Raw genomic sequence first — 14,465 nt, forward strand, 5'->3', positions numbered from 1 at the left:
AACTATATAAGGAATTATCAAGCAGGATTCCACATAGATGGGATCGTTCTAAGTTTCCATTAGCACCCTATGAGATTGCTAATGTTCCACACTCTCACCAGCATTTGATATCAAGTATTATTGTGGTTTGAATTTGCATTTTCCTGATTGATTAATGATGTTTGAGCATTTGTCCTCATACACATTTTTCCTTGTGTGAAGTCAATATTTTCAAATAATTTATTCATTCTGAGATTGTTTTCTGTTTATTTTTTGAGAGGCAGAAAGAGTGCCACCCACTGGCTCACTCCCCAAATGCCCAGATAACTGGTGCGGGACCAGGCCAACACCAGCAGCCCAGAACTTGGTCCAGGTCTCTCACCTGGGTGGCAGGAACCCAATTACTTGAGCCCTTAAATGCTGCTGCCCAGAGGACACATGTGCAGGGAGCTGGACTCAGGAGCCAGAGCGGAGCTGAGAACCACACACCCCCACGTGGGACACGGCACCCTGCCGGCATATGAACTGCCAGGTCCAAAACTTGTTTTAGAGATCATTGGCTAGTAGGATTTATCTGTGTATTCTTTATATGTCATTTGTCAGGCATATGTATTAGAGATTTTTTCCTCACAGTCTGTGGCTTATTATTTATTTTAGTAATAAATCTGATATTCTCCCATGCTTTCTTCTAATAATCTTCTAGTTTTGGCATTTAGGTTTGGATCTATAAAAAGCCATCTGATTAATTTCTTTTTTTGTTTGTTTGTTTGTTTCACTTTTATTGTGCATCAGGGCTTAAATGGCAAACAGTGGTCAGCATTACTCACCACTCCACCTGCATCCTTCATCTGTGTGAGCTACCTCTTCTTGGAAATTACAGATTCAGCCCAAGAAACGAGGATCGAGCAGAGAAAGCCCTCGGCCGCACTTCCATTCCTGCCGTGTCTATGTCTAGCAGTGCCCACCTACCTCTGGGACAGTGCCCTGCAGGACCTGCTGGAGTAGATGAGTCACTCACTTGAAGCCTTGTTCTTTCCTCTGTAAGAGAAAAGCCACCTTCCAGAAACAGTTTGGGAACAAGGTTCCAGGGAGCCGAGTTTTGAGGTCCAATGACAAATGTGTTACTGCTGCACCCATGTCCGGAAGCTGTTCCTCGCATCACTACGTGTTGTCCACGCACTGGGAAAACTACAGACGAGTACCTTTGTCCTGTGCTGCGCACTCAGGAGCCCAGCAAGCCCCCAGCACCGCACGGGGGACCCACGACGCCCCAGGCCTTCCTCTAGAAGTCCTGCGACTGTGGTTGAGCGCTTGTGTGAGGAGAGCCCCGCTGGTGCTGATCTCCATCAAGGTCAAGTTATCCAGCTTGGCATGCGCCTCCTGCTGTCTCACAAAGCTGTGGGCAGACACCCGGAGCTTGGCTATTCGCATGTCCCTCATGTCCTTGACCAGGGTCCGGATCTCATCTGCGTTCGGGATGTTGTCCAGCTGCACTGCCCACAGGAAAGCACAGGACGCTGCCCACTCTGATTTTAATCGAACGAATGGGTCCCTGCAGCCTCGCGTCAGCGTCAGGACAGGAACATGTCGTGTCTCACAGGTGTGCAGTTTGGCAGTGCTGCTTCAACAGGAGCGAGGTGAGCTCCACGTAGTAAGGACTGGGCATGGGGGTAAAAGCTTCTTCCTTCCGTTCATGATCTCTCGTCTTCTCCAGCTTTTCCGCGTCCATCCAGGCTGGGGGGCCGGCAGGCGGCACTTCTGTCTCTGCTGCAGGTTCAGCGCCAGCCACGGCGGCGCGTCCACGGGCAGGCCGGGGCCGGACGGTCTCAGGGCCCCCTCGACGAGGTAGAGCTTGTCCAGGCTGAAGTTCGGGATAATGTCACCAGCTTCTCCTCAGCCAGAAACTCCACCTCGGCCGCGTCCATGGCCCCGCGAGCGGCCGGCCGGGACCCCGGCTCCTCCTCCTGACTAATTTCTGTGTGGTATAGGACGCAGGAGCTCAGGCTCACGTTTTTCTGTGTGTTTACCCATGCAGCTGTTCCAGTACTATTCGGGAACGTGTAGGCATAATGCGCCCTTACTTTGTGTTTTACCGTCTTAATGTCTGTAGGCTCTGTGGCTCTATTTCATTCCTGATATTAGCAATTTGTGCTAATCTCTTTCTCTTGATTAGTTTTACTAGGACTTTATACATTTTATCAATCGTTTCAAAGAAATGACTTTTGACTTCCATTAATTTTATTTTTTCCTGTTATATTGAGTTCTTATTTTTATTATTTCCACACATACTGGTTAATTTATTTTAGTTTTTAAAGTAGCTTAAAGTGAAATTTTACATCATTGATTTTACAACTTTCTTTTACTAAAAAGTCTATGTATTTCAAAGTGTTATTTCCTCTAAGAATTGCTTTAGCTGTATTCTGCGCATTTTAATATGGTGTTTATTTATTATCATTCATTTTGAAATACTTTCTAATTTTTCTTCTGGCTTCTTTTTTTTTCTATAGTTTTAGATATCTTTAAAATATCTTACTGTTATTTATTTCTAATTTAACTCCACTGTTAAAATATCACTCTTTTAAAATTTGAGACTTAGGCCGGTGCCGCGGCTCACTAGGCTAATCCTCCGCCTAGCGGCGCCGGCACACCGGGTTCTAGTCCAGGTCAGGGCACCGGATTCTGTCCCGGTTGCCCCTCTGCCAGGCCAGCTCTCTGCTGTGGCCAGGGAGTGCAGTGGAGGATGGCCCAAGTGCTTGGGCCCTGCACCCCATGGGAGACCAGGAAAAGCACCTGGCTCCTGGCTCCTGCCATCGGATCAGCGCGGTGCGCTGGCCGCAGCGCACCGGCCGCGGCGGCCATTGGAGGGTGAACCAACGGCAAAGGAAGACCTTTCTCTCTGTCTCTCTCTCTCTCTCACTGTCCACTCTGCCTGTCAAAAAAATAAAAAATAAAAAAATAAAAAAAAAATTTGAGACTTACAGGGCTGGAGTTGCGGCGTAATGGGTTAGGCTGCCACCTGCAATGCTGACATCCCGTATGGGTACCAGATCAAGTCCTGGCTGCTCCAATTCCAATCTGCTCCCTACTCATGCACCTGAGAGGGCAGCAGAGCATGGTCCAAGTCCTTGGGCCTCTCCACCCACATGGGAGACCCAGAAGGAGCTCCTGGCTGCTGGCTCCTGGCTTCGGCTGGACCCAGCCCTGGCCATTGCAGCCATTTGGGGAATGAACCAGTAACCAGTGGATGGAAGATCTCTCTCTCTTGTTCTCTGTAACACTTTCAAATAAATATTTTTTTTATTGGGACTTACTTTGTGAACCAGAATAGGGTCTTTCTTGATAAATACTCTACATATACTTGAAAATAATGTATTTTGAAGTTATTAGGTACAACATTCCATAAATGTCAATTAGGTCAAAATAGTTAATAGTGTCAAAATTTTCTATATTTTTTTCCATCTAGTTGTTCAATTACAGGAAGAGTAATATTAAAGCCTGTAGTTACAATTGTGGGTTTGTTTATTTCCTCCTTTATTCTTTTTCATTTCTTATATTTTCAAACTGTTATTAACAGCACACACATTTATTGTTGTAACTTCCTGATCTTTTCACCATTATGAAAGCCTTTAAATCTACCAATACACCTCTGTTTGAAGTCCCCACTTGTCTTGGATTTCAATATACACATTAGATTTTTTTAAAGCTGTTTCACTTTCACTTATATATCTTCATTTTGTTTGAAAGGCAGACAAAGAGAGACAGAAACAGACACAGAGAGGTCTTTCAACTGTTGGTTCACCTGCCTAATGCCCACAACAGTCAGGGCTGGGCCAACCAAAGGCAGGAGCCTAGAACTCAATTCAAATCACCCACATAGACAGAGACTAAGTACTCAAAGCATTAGTGTTTGGATCACTTACATTCAGGGTAAGTACTGATATAGTTGGATTGAGGGTCAGTGTTTGGCTATTCGTTTTCTATTGGCCTCATTGTTTTCCTTTGTTTTTACTTCCCGGAACTACTTGGAGTTCATCACTTTTTAAAAAAGATTCACCTTCTTATTTATTTGAGAGAGTTAGAGATAGAGATCTTCCATCTGCTGGTTCACTCCCAGATGGCCACAATGGCCAGGGCAGAGCCAAGCCAAAGTCAGGAGTTTCTTCCGGGTCTCTCATGTGGGTGCAGGGACCCAAGGACCTGGCTGCCCTCCGTTGCTTTCCCAGAGACATTAGCAGGGAGCTGGATAGGAAGTAGAGCAGCTGGGATTTGAACCCACACCCATAAGAGATGACAGTGTCATAGGCAGTGGCTTAACCTCGTATGCCACAATGCCGGTTCCTAGTTCATCACATTTTCAAAAAAGAATTATTTTAATTTTCCTGTAGACTTAACTATAACTTTTTGTAATCTTAAAAGTATTGCTCTCAGTGTTATAGTATGCATTCTTGATTTATCACAGCCTGTTTAGAGTGAATATTTTACCCCCTTCATGTAAAATTCAAAATAAAAAAAAAACAGTAGAATTCCAATTATTCCCAGTCATATGTTATATGTCTTTTATGTGTTATGTTAACATTATGAATGCCACAATATGATTTTTCAAATACAGTTTTAAATAGAGAGCTGTTTAAAAAAATAAAAAAGAGGAAAGACCAGCTTTGCGGCGCTACTTACGATGCCAGCATGTAATATTAGAATGCCAGTTTGAGTCCCGGCTGCTCCATTTCCCATCCAGTTTGATGCTAATGTGCCCAGGAAGGCAGCAAGTGATGGCCCAAGTGTTGGGCCCCTGCCACCTATGTGGGAGACCCTGATGGAGTTTCTGGCTTCTGGCTTTGGCCTGGCCCAATGCTGACTCTTACAGCCATTTGGCAGTTGGAATCAATCTCTCTCTCTCTCTCTTTCTTTTTCTCCCCCCCCTCCCATCCTCACAGACAGTGAGTGAGTGAGAGAGAGAGAGAGAGAGAGAGAGACAGAGACAGAGAGAAAGGTCTTCCTTCCATTGGTTCACTCCCCAAATGGCTGCAATGGCTGGAGCTATGCTGATCTGAAGCCAGGAGCCAGGTGCTTCTCCTGATCTCCCACGTGGGTGCAGGGGCCCAAGCACTTGGGCCATCCTCCACTGCCTTCCTGGGCCACAGCAGAGAGCTAGACTGGAAGAAGAGCAACTGGGACTAGAACCCAACGCCCATATGGGATGCCAGTGCTACAGGTGGAGGATTAACCAAGTGAGCCACGGCACCAGGCCCAGCCATTACATTTCCGAAGGATAGTTTTCTTGGATGTAAAATTCTGGATGGAAAGGTGTTATCATTCTGCACTTTTCAAAATTGTTCCATTTTCTCACCTCCATTGTTTCTGTTAAAAAGTCAGTGATTAATTGTGTCATTGTCTCTTGTATGGCATGCCTTTACCCTCTGAAAACTTTAAAGCATTTTTTCTTCATCTTTGGTTTTCAGAACTTTGGCTAAACTGAAGCTAGATTTTTTTATTTTTTGTGGGGTGGTATTTGTCTTGCTTGGGGTTTGCTGAGCTGTTTGGATCTATAGCTTGATGTTTTCCATCATATTTGGATTTTATCTTTTTATTCTTCTGGGAATTAAATTACATATTAGATTGTTTAATTTTCCCATGGAATCCTGAGCTGTTTTTATATACTCATTCCTGGAACCTTTTTTTTTTCTTTTTCTCTACCCTCAGATTAAATAGCTTCTATTGGTGTCTTCAAATTCACTAGCCCTTTATACAGCTGTTGAACATCATCCAGAATTTTTAAAAAGATTTAATTTATTTATTTATTTTGAAAGAAATACAAAGAGATAGAGAGTAACAGAGAAAAAGGGAGGTCTTCCTTCTCTGCTGGTTCACTCCCCAGATGACTGAAATGGCCAGTGCTGGGCTAGGCTGAAGCCAGGACTCAGGAGCTTCATCCACGTCTCCTTTGTAGGTGGCAGGGGCTCAGACACTTGGGCCATCCTCTGGTGCTTTTCCCTGGCCATTAGCTGGGAGCTGGATCAGAAGTAGAATAGCCAGGACTAGATCCAGTGCCCATATGGGATGCCAGCATTGCAGGTGGTAGCCTTACTATCCATGCCACAATGCTGGCCTATCATCCAGAAACTATTATTTCAAATATTACAACTTTTCAGTTTAAGAATTTCTATGGGCTTCCTTTTTACAGTTTCTATTTTTTTGTTGAAATTCTCATAATATCATAATGATATTTTGTCTTTTAATTACTTAAATCCCTAAACATTGTTTTAAAGTCTTTGTAACTATAACTTTATAACCAACATTGTGGCATAGCAGGTAAAGCCACCACTTGCAATGCTGGCATCCCCTATGGGTGCTGGTTTGAGTCTTGGCTGCTCCATTTGCAATCCAACTCTCTGTCTAATGCACCTGGGAAAGCAGAAGAAGATGGGCCAACTCCTTGGGCCCCTGCCACCCACACGGGAGACCCAGATGAAACTGCTGACTTCAGACCAGCCCAGCTCTGGCCATTGTGGCCATTTGGGGAGTGAACTAGATGATGGAAAAATCTCATCTCTCTCTCCCTCTCTGAAACTCTGCCTTTCAATTAAATATATAAATATTTCTGCCTTTCAATTAAATATATAAATCTTTTTTAAAAATAAATAAAGTCTATAACATCTGGGTCACATGTTACTATCCCTTCATATGTTTAGTAATTTTTTATTGTATACTAGACATTGTAGAGAATACATTCTAGATTATATTTTCTGTTTTTTTATGTAGTTGTAGTTGGCATTGAAAATATTGGCTGGTTACCTTAAACTTGAATAGGCTTAGTTTTATTGCTTGATGGGATCTATTTCAATTTTCTTATTAGTGTTAAGACAAATCCCCTAAATCTAATAACTAGTCTTTGTAACTAAGGCATGACCTTTCTAGAGTTTGTGTGGAAATCTTTAAAAATCACCAAGCCTCTCGAACTTGGAAGGACTTAAGCTCTAACCTCTAATGTGCAGTGGACAGAGCTTAAATATCTGCCCTGTTCTTTCAGTCTCCCAGCTTTAGTTTATCACTGGTCTACTTGGAATCACCCTTGAACATGTGCAGTTCATGGCTCACCAAGGATCTGAGAGGAAAGTATGAGTAGAGTTGGGACCTATCTATCTAGCCCTTTACAATCCCTCTGTCTGAGATTTTTTTACTTCTCAATTTCCAGTCATTGTGATGGCCCAAATGTAATCCTCAGACTCCTCAAGACAACAGGTGTGTGAATTCCTGCCTGAGTTTTAGCCACCCTGCGCCATGTGGACTAGAAAGCCCCTTCCGGACAAATCCATAAGCAGGTCGATTTTATCCAGTGTCATTTCTTATTTCAAGGATCAAATTCCGTCCAGTTCCTGCCTGCTTTGGTTTCTCTCCACTGTTTAAATAACTGCCTTCTTACATTTCTTTTTTGTTTGTTTTTTGACAGGCAGAGTTAGACAGTGAGAGAGAGAGAGACAGAGAGAAAGGTCTTCCTTCCGTTGGTTCACTCCCCTAATGGCTGCTACAGCCAGCACACTGCACCGATCCGAAGTCAGGATCCAGGTGCTTCCTCCTGGTCTCCCATGCGGGTGAAGGGCCCAAGGACCTGGGCCATCCTCCACTGTACTCCTGGGCCACAGCAGAGAGCTGGACTGGAAGAGGGGCAGCCGGGACTAGAACCCGGGGTACAGGCGCCACAGGCAGAGGATTAGCCTAGTGAGCCACGGCGCCAGCCGCCTTCTTAGAATTTTTCCCAGATTTTATAATTATTATCAGTCTGATACAAGTTCCTTCAGCATGATCAGAACCAGAATCTATGCAGCAACGTTTTCATTCAATATTACCTAAGCAAGAAAACTTCGCCTGCAGCGTATCGTACGGCAGTTTGGAATCTGGGGGTGAGGCTTTCAAGTTTGAACCTCAGGTTTCTACTTCTAGATTATCATTGCTTGACTAAAAGGTAAGAGAATCTCAAAGGAATTGCCATGTCTGTTTTTGTTTGGTTTAGTAGTTATAATATAGAGAGGCTTAGGACCTCAGTATCTTAAACTCTTCAACCTGTAAGACATGAGTTTAATAGACATGTGCCTCCCGCCCCAACTTTTTTTTTTTCTTTCAAACAATCTCTTGAAAATCTCCCCAGGACATACTATTTATGTAAATATGAGAAAACTCTGTTTCAATCTACTTGGATGTTTATACTGGACAGGTTAAGGAAGGAAGAGCCAGCTAAAAGAGTTTTGTGAGCTGGGAAACGTGGGATGTTTATTTTGTAGGATGTGGTTTAGAGATTCCTAGTTGGAATGGCCCATACCATAAGAGTTCCGGGTGGGTGCCATGCCACACAGGAAACAATTGTAGCCTGCCCCTGGGAGTAAGCCAGAGAGCTAACAAATTCAGTGTGCATTGAAATGCTTCATCAACACGCCTTCTGCAGGGCCTGCCCTCTCTGCTGGGTCACTGACCTTTATAAGTGCACAGTCATGGCCACCGCCTGGCAGGCATGAAAAGCAGACAGACAATGGACGAGAAGGAGACATGCACAGAGGGGGAAAATGCACTCATTCAAGGGATTTACTGGTCAGGGATGTCATATCCTATGTCCAATTGCAGAATGCATGTGGCAGTGTTTAAATCGCGCGTATTGGGCTGAATAAATGTAAGGAATGATTCCCAACATGAGAACCAAAATTGATCCCTGAGAATCATGATCAGTTTTTAGTGGCACAGGACAGTGTAGGAAATCATTCTTCACTATAAAATTTTTCACCAACTCTTGAAAGCTTTAGATCATTAAAATTGATTAGAGTGTCATACAGCCTGATTTCAAAGGCATTCCAGACTCCAGAGACAGCATATATAGCCGCCTTTCAGTTGGGGAAAAAAATTGAATTTGGGTTCTGAGTTTGTCACAAAGTAGCCTTGTAACCTTTGGCCACTGGCTCCAAACCATCGGGCTCCCGTTTTTCCATCTGTATCTGGTAGGCATTTCCTTAGTATAATGACCCCATATCCCTGATATTACAGGATTTCTGATTTCTTTCTGTTTATGTTTGTTTTTACTATCCCTTTGCATCTTCAGAGGATTTATATAGCTTCTTTTTGATTCAGCCATCCCACTGCTGGGAAAGTACCCAAAGGAAATGAAATCACCATATGAAAGAGTTATCTGCACCCCCATGCTCATGGCCGCTCAATTCACAATAGCTAAGATACAGAATCGACCCAGATGCCTGTCAACTGAAGACTGGATAAAGAAATTATGGGATATGTACGCCATGGAATATTACACAGCAGTAAAATATAAAATAAAGCCCTGTCATTTACAACAAAATGGGTGCAACTGGAAACATTATACTTAGTGACATAAGCCAGTCCCAAAAAGACAAATACCATATGTTGTCCCTGATCTCTGGTACCTAATAGAGTACCTAAAAGGCAATCTATAGCAGTGAAATTGATACTTCGAGATGGATGTCTTTGAAGAGCCCTTGTCTTCACTGCTGAGGAAAAGTTTTTTTTTGTTTTTCATACTGTTTGTTGAACTCTGTACTTAGTGTAGGGTTAATCTTATGTATATAAAGTTAATTGAAAATAGATCTTAGTAAAATAAAAAAAATAATGAGAATGGGAGACAGAAGAGGTGGAGAGGTGGGGTGCAAGTGGGTGGGAGAGAAGAGAGGGTGGGAAGAAATACTATGTTCCTAAATTTTTATTTATGAAATGCATGAAGTTTGTATACCTTAAGTAAAAGGTTTCTGGGGAAAAAAAGAGATTTATTCAAAAGGTAAAGTGATAGAGAGAGGGACAGACAGACAGACTGACTGATAGAAAAAGAGAGAGAGAGAGATCTCTTCTATCTCGTGATTCACTCTTCAAATGGCTGCAACAGCCAGGGCAGAGCCGGGCTGATGTCAGAAGTCAGGAACTCCATCTGGGTCTCCAAAGTGGGTGGCAGGGACCCAAGAACCTGGGCCATCATGGGCTACTTTTCCAGGCCATTGGCAGGAAGTTGGATCAAAAGTGGAACAGCCCTTTATTTACTCCATCGGTTAGCGTTAGCAGGTACTAGACTTGTCTATGTGTTCCCTTTGACTCCCAGTCCCTTCACCATGACCAACTGTGAACTGAAACTGATCACCTGGAACAGTGAGATGGCATTGGTACATGCCACCTCGATGGGATTGAATTGGGGGAGAGTGATCCAACATGGGAAGTGAGATACTCAGCAGACTCATAGAATGGCAGATGTCCTAAATAGCACTCTGGCCTCAGAATCAGCCCTAAAGGCATTCGGAGCTGGCTGAAAAGCTCATGAGAGTATTTCAGGCATGGAAAGCCAAGACACTCTGGCAAAAGATCTCTGCGAGTGAGATCCCAGTGGAAAGAACAGGTCATCAAAGAAGGAGGTACCTTTCTCTGAAGGGAGGAGAGAACCTCCACTTTGACTATGACCTTGTCTAAACAAGATAAGAGTCGGAGAACTCAGAGGGCTTCCATAGCCTTGGAAACTCATGACTGGAGCATAGGGAGATTACTGATGCCATAGACAGGAGTGTCAATTGGTAAAGTCAACAACAGGAGTCACTGTGCACTTACTCCTCATGTAGGATCTCTATCCTTAATGTGCTGTACATTGAGATTTAATGCTATAACGAGTACTCAAACAATATATTTCACTTTGTGTTTCTATGGGGGTGCAAACTGTTGAAATCCTTACTTAATGCATACTAAACTGATCCTCTGTAAAAAAAAAAAAAAAAAAAAAAAAAATTATCAATTCCCAACTTGACTCTCACTGGGATTAAACATGACAATAGGTCTGCTCTGATTTCATCATCATTTAAAAAAATCATCTATTATTTTTCACTTTATGTTTCTGTGTGGGAGCAAACTGTTGAAATCCATACTTAATGTATACTAAGCTGATCTTCTGTATATTAAGATAATCGAAAATGAATCATGATGTGAATGGAAGGGGAGAGGGAGTAGGAAAGGGGAGGGTTGTGGGTGGGAGGGACGGTATGGGGGGGGAAGCCATTGTAATCCATAAGTCGTACTTTGGAAAATTATATGCATTAAATAAAAGTTTAAAAAAAAAAAAAAAAAAAAGTGGAACAGCCAGGACTCAAATTGGCACCTGATATGGCTGGCCTCTCTATTAATCCTTGGCATATATGTTATTAACAGAAAGATAATGTACCGCAGATGCCGCTAGACACGTACGTTCTGAGAGCTCCAGTCTGAAGCAGGAACACTGCCAAGACTCCATTCACACTCTCTGACACTACACAGACTTCACACAGAGTGGTGGGCTTCCACTGGGTTTGTCAGTCTTACCACCCTCATCTGCTTACCCCAGCCCAAGGGCATCTTGAAAATGGCATCTTGTCTGATATTCCACCCCAAAGTGCCCATCAATCCCTCTTGCTTCTGATCATTGGTGGTTCAAGAAAAGTAGTCCAATTTTAACACTAATCGAACCCAAACATTATTTAACGTGCAAAATCTGCAGAAAGGGTAACCACATGATTCATTTCAAAAGCAAATAAAAGTGAATTATATCGCCGATCATTGAGAAGCAATCCTTCCTACCATTCCCCTCTACAAAGATAAGGTATTTGTAATGTGTATGAGCGATCTGCAAGCAGGTTCTTCAATCCAAGCACATACCTGACATTTACAGCAGCTGTCACTCAAGAACGTACTCCTATTGGTGGTCATAGCTTTCCCACTTTGCCAAAGGGAAGAAGTTATCCTCACCTACTTTTGCAGTAAGGAAATCCTGCCCTGGAGATGGCAATTCAGAAGTCCATCTAGGGACGGAGTCCTTCTCTGCTAGAGAGACTGAGCACCCCTGTGGGAGGAGAGCAGCACCTGACTGCGTGCTGAGTGCAGCGAGACGTGTGGACGCTTCCTGGAGAGGCTAGCGCTTCCGCCTTGCTCCTCAGCCTTTGAGGTTGGAGCAGGCGACACTAGGGCTTCCGGAGAACCCGCAGGAGCGATCACTGTGTGTAACAAATTGATTCTCAAGACGCAAGGGTGCAGGGCTACCCTCCAGGGGCTTTTAGTCTTTGTGTAAAATTCACCATCGTGCCTACAGCCTAAGTTGCCACCCATCACACGCTGAACACTTGGCACAGTGAGCCTTTGTCGCTGTATTTTTGGTTTCTTTTTGATTTGCCTGCTCCTCTCTAGATTTTTTTCTTAGCTAGGGGAGAGGGGAAAACCATACTGAAATGTCACTTTGTCAGTGCAGGAGTGAGAATTCCCAGCCCACCGCACCGAGCCCATCAGGAGGCGCTTCCTGTGCGAGGTGGGACTGGAGTCCTATTAATTTGTCCCAGACCATAGCAGAATTAAGCTGTCCACATCCGAAACATTCCATGAATTCAGTTGCGAGGAGGAATTTGTTCAGCCATGTTATGGATTATATTTCTCTCCTCTCCCAAGAAGGTCAGGGTGCCCATATAAGGGAGCCGGCCTCCGTTTCCCACAGTGTGGGGAGCTACAGGAATACTCTCTCACAGTCAATGCAGAGGTAACTTTTTTTTTTAATGGATTAAAAAAAAAAAAAAAAAAAGCAGCAGTTCTGAGAGTCCATCACGGTTTCTGCCTGGCCAGTCAGAGCTGGGGCTTTTGTCTCTCTCAGTGGGAGCTGCCATTTTAATGGGGCCTCCAGCGGGGCCTGGTTTGATGGTGTGAAGTAGGCCTGCACGAATCGCAGAATTTTTTTTTTAATTTAGATTTTGGTTAATTTAGCCACACTGGCTTTCAGATGAACTGAAATGCAAAAGTGAGTCCACGGCCAAGGTCCCTGAGACGCTGTTGGCCATTCCTCCTCTTGGGGGACCGCGCCCTCACCCTCCTGTGAAAACCCACCCCTGGAAGCTCCGCCAGGCACTCCCCGCCCCCCATCTACTGGCAAAGAGAATAACTCATTCTTAGCAACATGCACACGTTACACTCAGACGCCAACCCCCGCGCCCCTACATGCTGGATGGGACGCTCGCCCCCGGCCCACAGCAGGACGGGGTGGCTCCGTGGGTAATCCTGGGTCTTCCCCTCTGCGGGAGCCACCAGTCCCAGACCTTGGCCCCCTCCCCCCAGAACACTTTCTGGATCAAACTGTTGCTCTCCGCAATGAGGCCGGAGCCTGCGGAGCCGAAGTGGCCGGGCGCCCCCGCGGCCGCACACTGGCACCGCCCCGCAGCCTTGCGCCCAGATGCCAACCGCTGGAATGCGTTTCATGTTCCCGCGCCTGGCCGGCCTGGGGGAGGCCGCGGGCCTACGTGCGGTCGGCTTCACGCTGCCTGCAATGCTGGCCGCCCCTGGGGCCGCCCTTTGCGGGGGTCCTGGGCCCGGGTTGTGGATGCGGTTAAGGGACGGAGTGAGGTCACGCCAAATGTGAAGCGACTCCTTCTTCGCAGAAATACGTGAATAAATGAATGAGTAGAAAAAGGAGGCATTTGCGGAAACAGCAAACGAATATCTGAGAATGAACAACGGTGCGATTGCATCCAGGGCGTCTCAGAGGGTTCATGGGAAACCGGTCCTCTGGAAAACACTAGCTTGCCTTTCAACATTTTTTGAAACATGCTTTAGCTCGATGCTGTCCTGAACTGTTTCCCACACCCTCTGTTGATCTGTTACCCGGCCATTTACCCAAAGAGCTGCGGCCAGCAAGGACAAACAAGAAAGCACTCCTCCATTGAGTGTGGAGGGGGGAAATGGCCCCCACGAAACGGCTTGAAATTCACCCTTGTGTTTCCCAGCGACTGGGCTCAGGATGAACCTGGGAGTGGATAACCCAGGCCGGCCGCAAAGCCGCACTTTGCGATTTGTCTTTGTTTCTGACCTACAGATTTAATGCATAACGTTTGATAAAAACTTCGTATCATCCCATGAACAGTGAATCCAGATATCCACTGATACATTTGCTTGTTGGGGAAGTTACTGATTTTCCTTTGTCTGGTGCCCACCACAGCAAGTTGGTGCAAAGCTGTGGAGCCTTTGGGGTGTGAAAGTGAGAGGTACGGGTTGCCAAGAGCCTGGGTGGCGGGAGAACCGCACTTGACCCCTCTTTGCCTTCCCCAGGCTTCGGAGAGAAAGTCAGACGGGTAGATTCGAGAATAGGGAACACAGCAAGCCGGTGGGGCATGCACACACAGCTCTGCACATAAAGCATTTGCCCGAGAGAATGGACGTCCGCTTAGAGTGCAGTCTCAGCCGCTGCAATTGCGAAAGCATTACCTTCCCACTAAGAGAGAAAATACGGCACAAATGTTTACAATAAAAATGAGCATTACCCTGCTCCCCCTCCCAGGGATAATCACGAATCTGATAGCATCCTTGGCGGTCTTTATACACTTGTAAGTGTCTACAGAGAAGTCCCAACTTCTCATTTGGCTTAGGATTTTTCGACTTTACAGTGCGATACCCATTCAGTAGAGACCAAATCCCAAATTTTGGAGTCGGCTCTTCCC

At 45.0% G+C, this 14,465-nt stretch overlaps 1 pseudogene; it reads right to left on the reverse strand.

The window, feature by feature from the left end:
- Window positions 1–1,167: 1,167 nt before the first annotated feature.
- On the reverse strand, window positions 1,168–1,904 carry LOC100354358 (DNA replication complex GINS protein PSF2 pseudogene; annotated as a pseudogene).
- Window positions 1,905–14,465: the final 12,561 nt, after the last annotated feature.

This window comes from Oryctolagus cuniculus, chromosome 16, assembly GCF_051225735.1.
Source record: "Oryctolagus cuniculus isolate XC-2025 breed Fujian yellow rabbit chromosome 16, ASM5122573v1, whole genome shotgun sequence".
NCBI lineage: Eukaryota > Metazoa > Chordata > Mammalia > Lagomorpha > Leporidae > Oryctolagus > Oryctolagus cuniculus.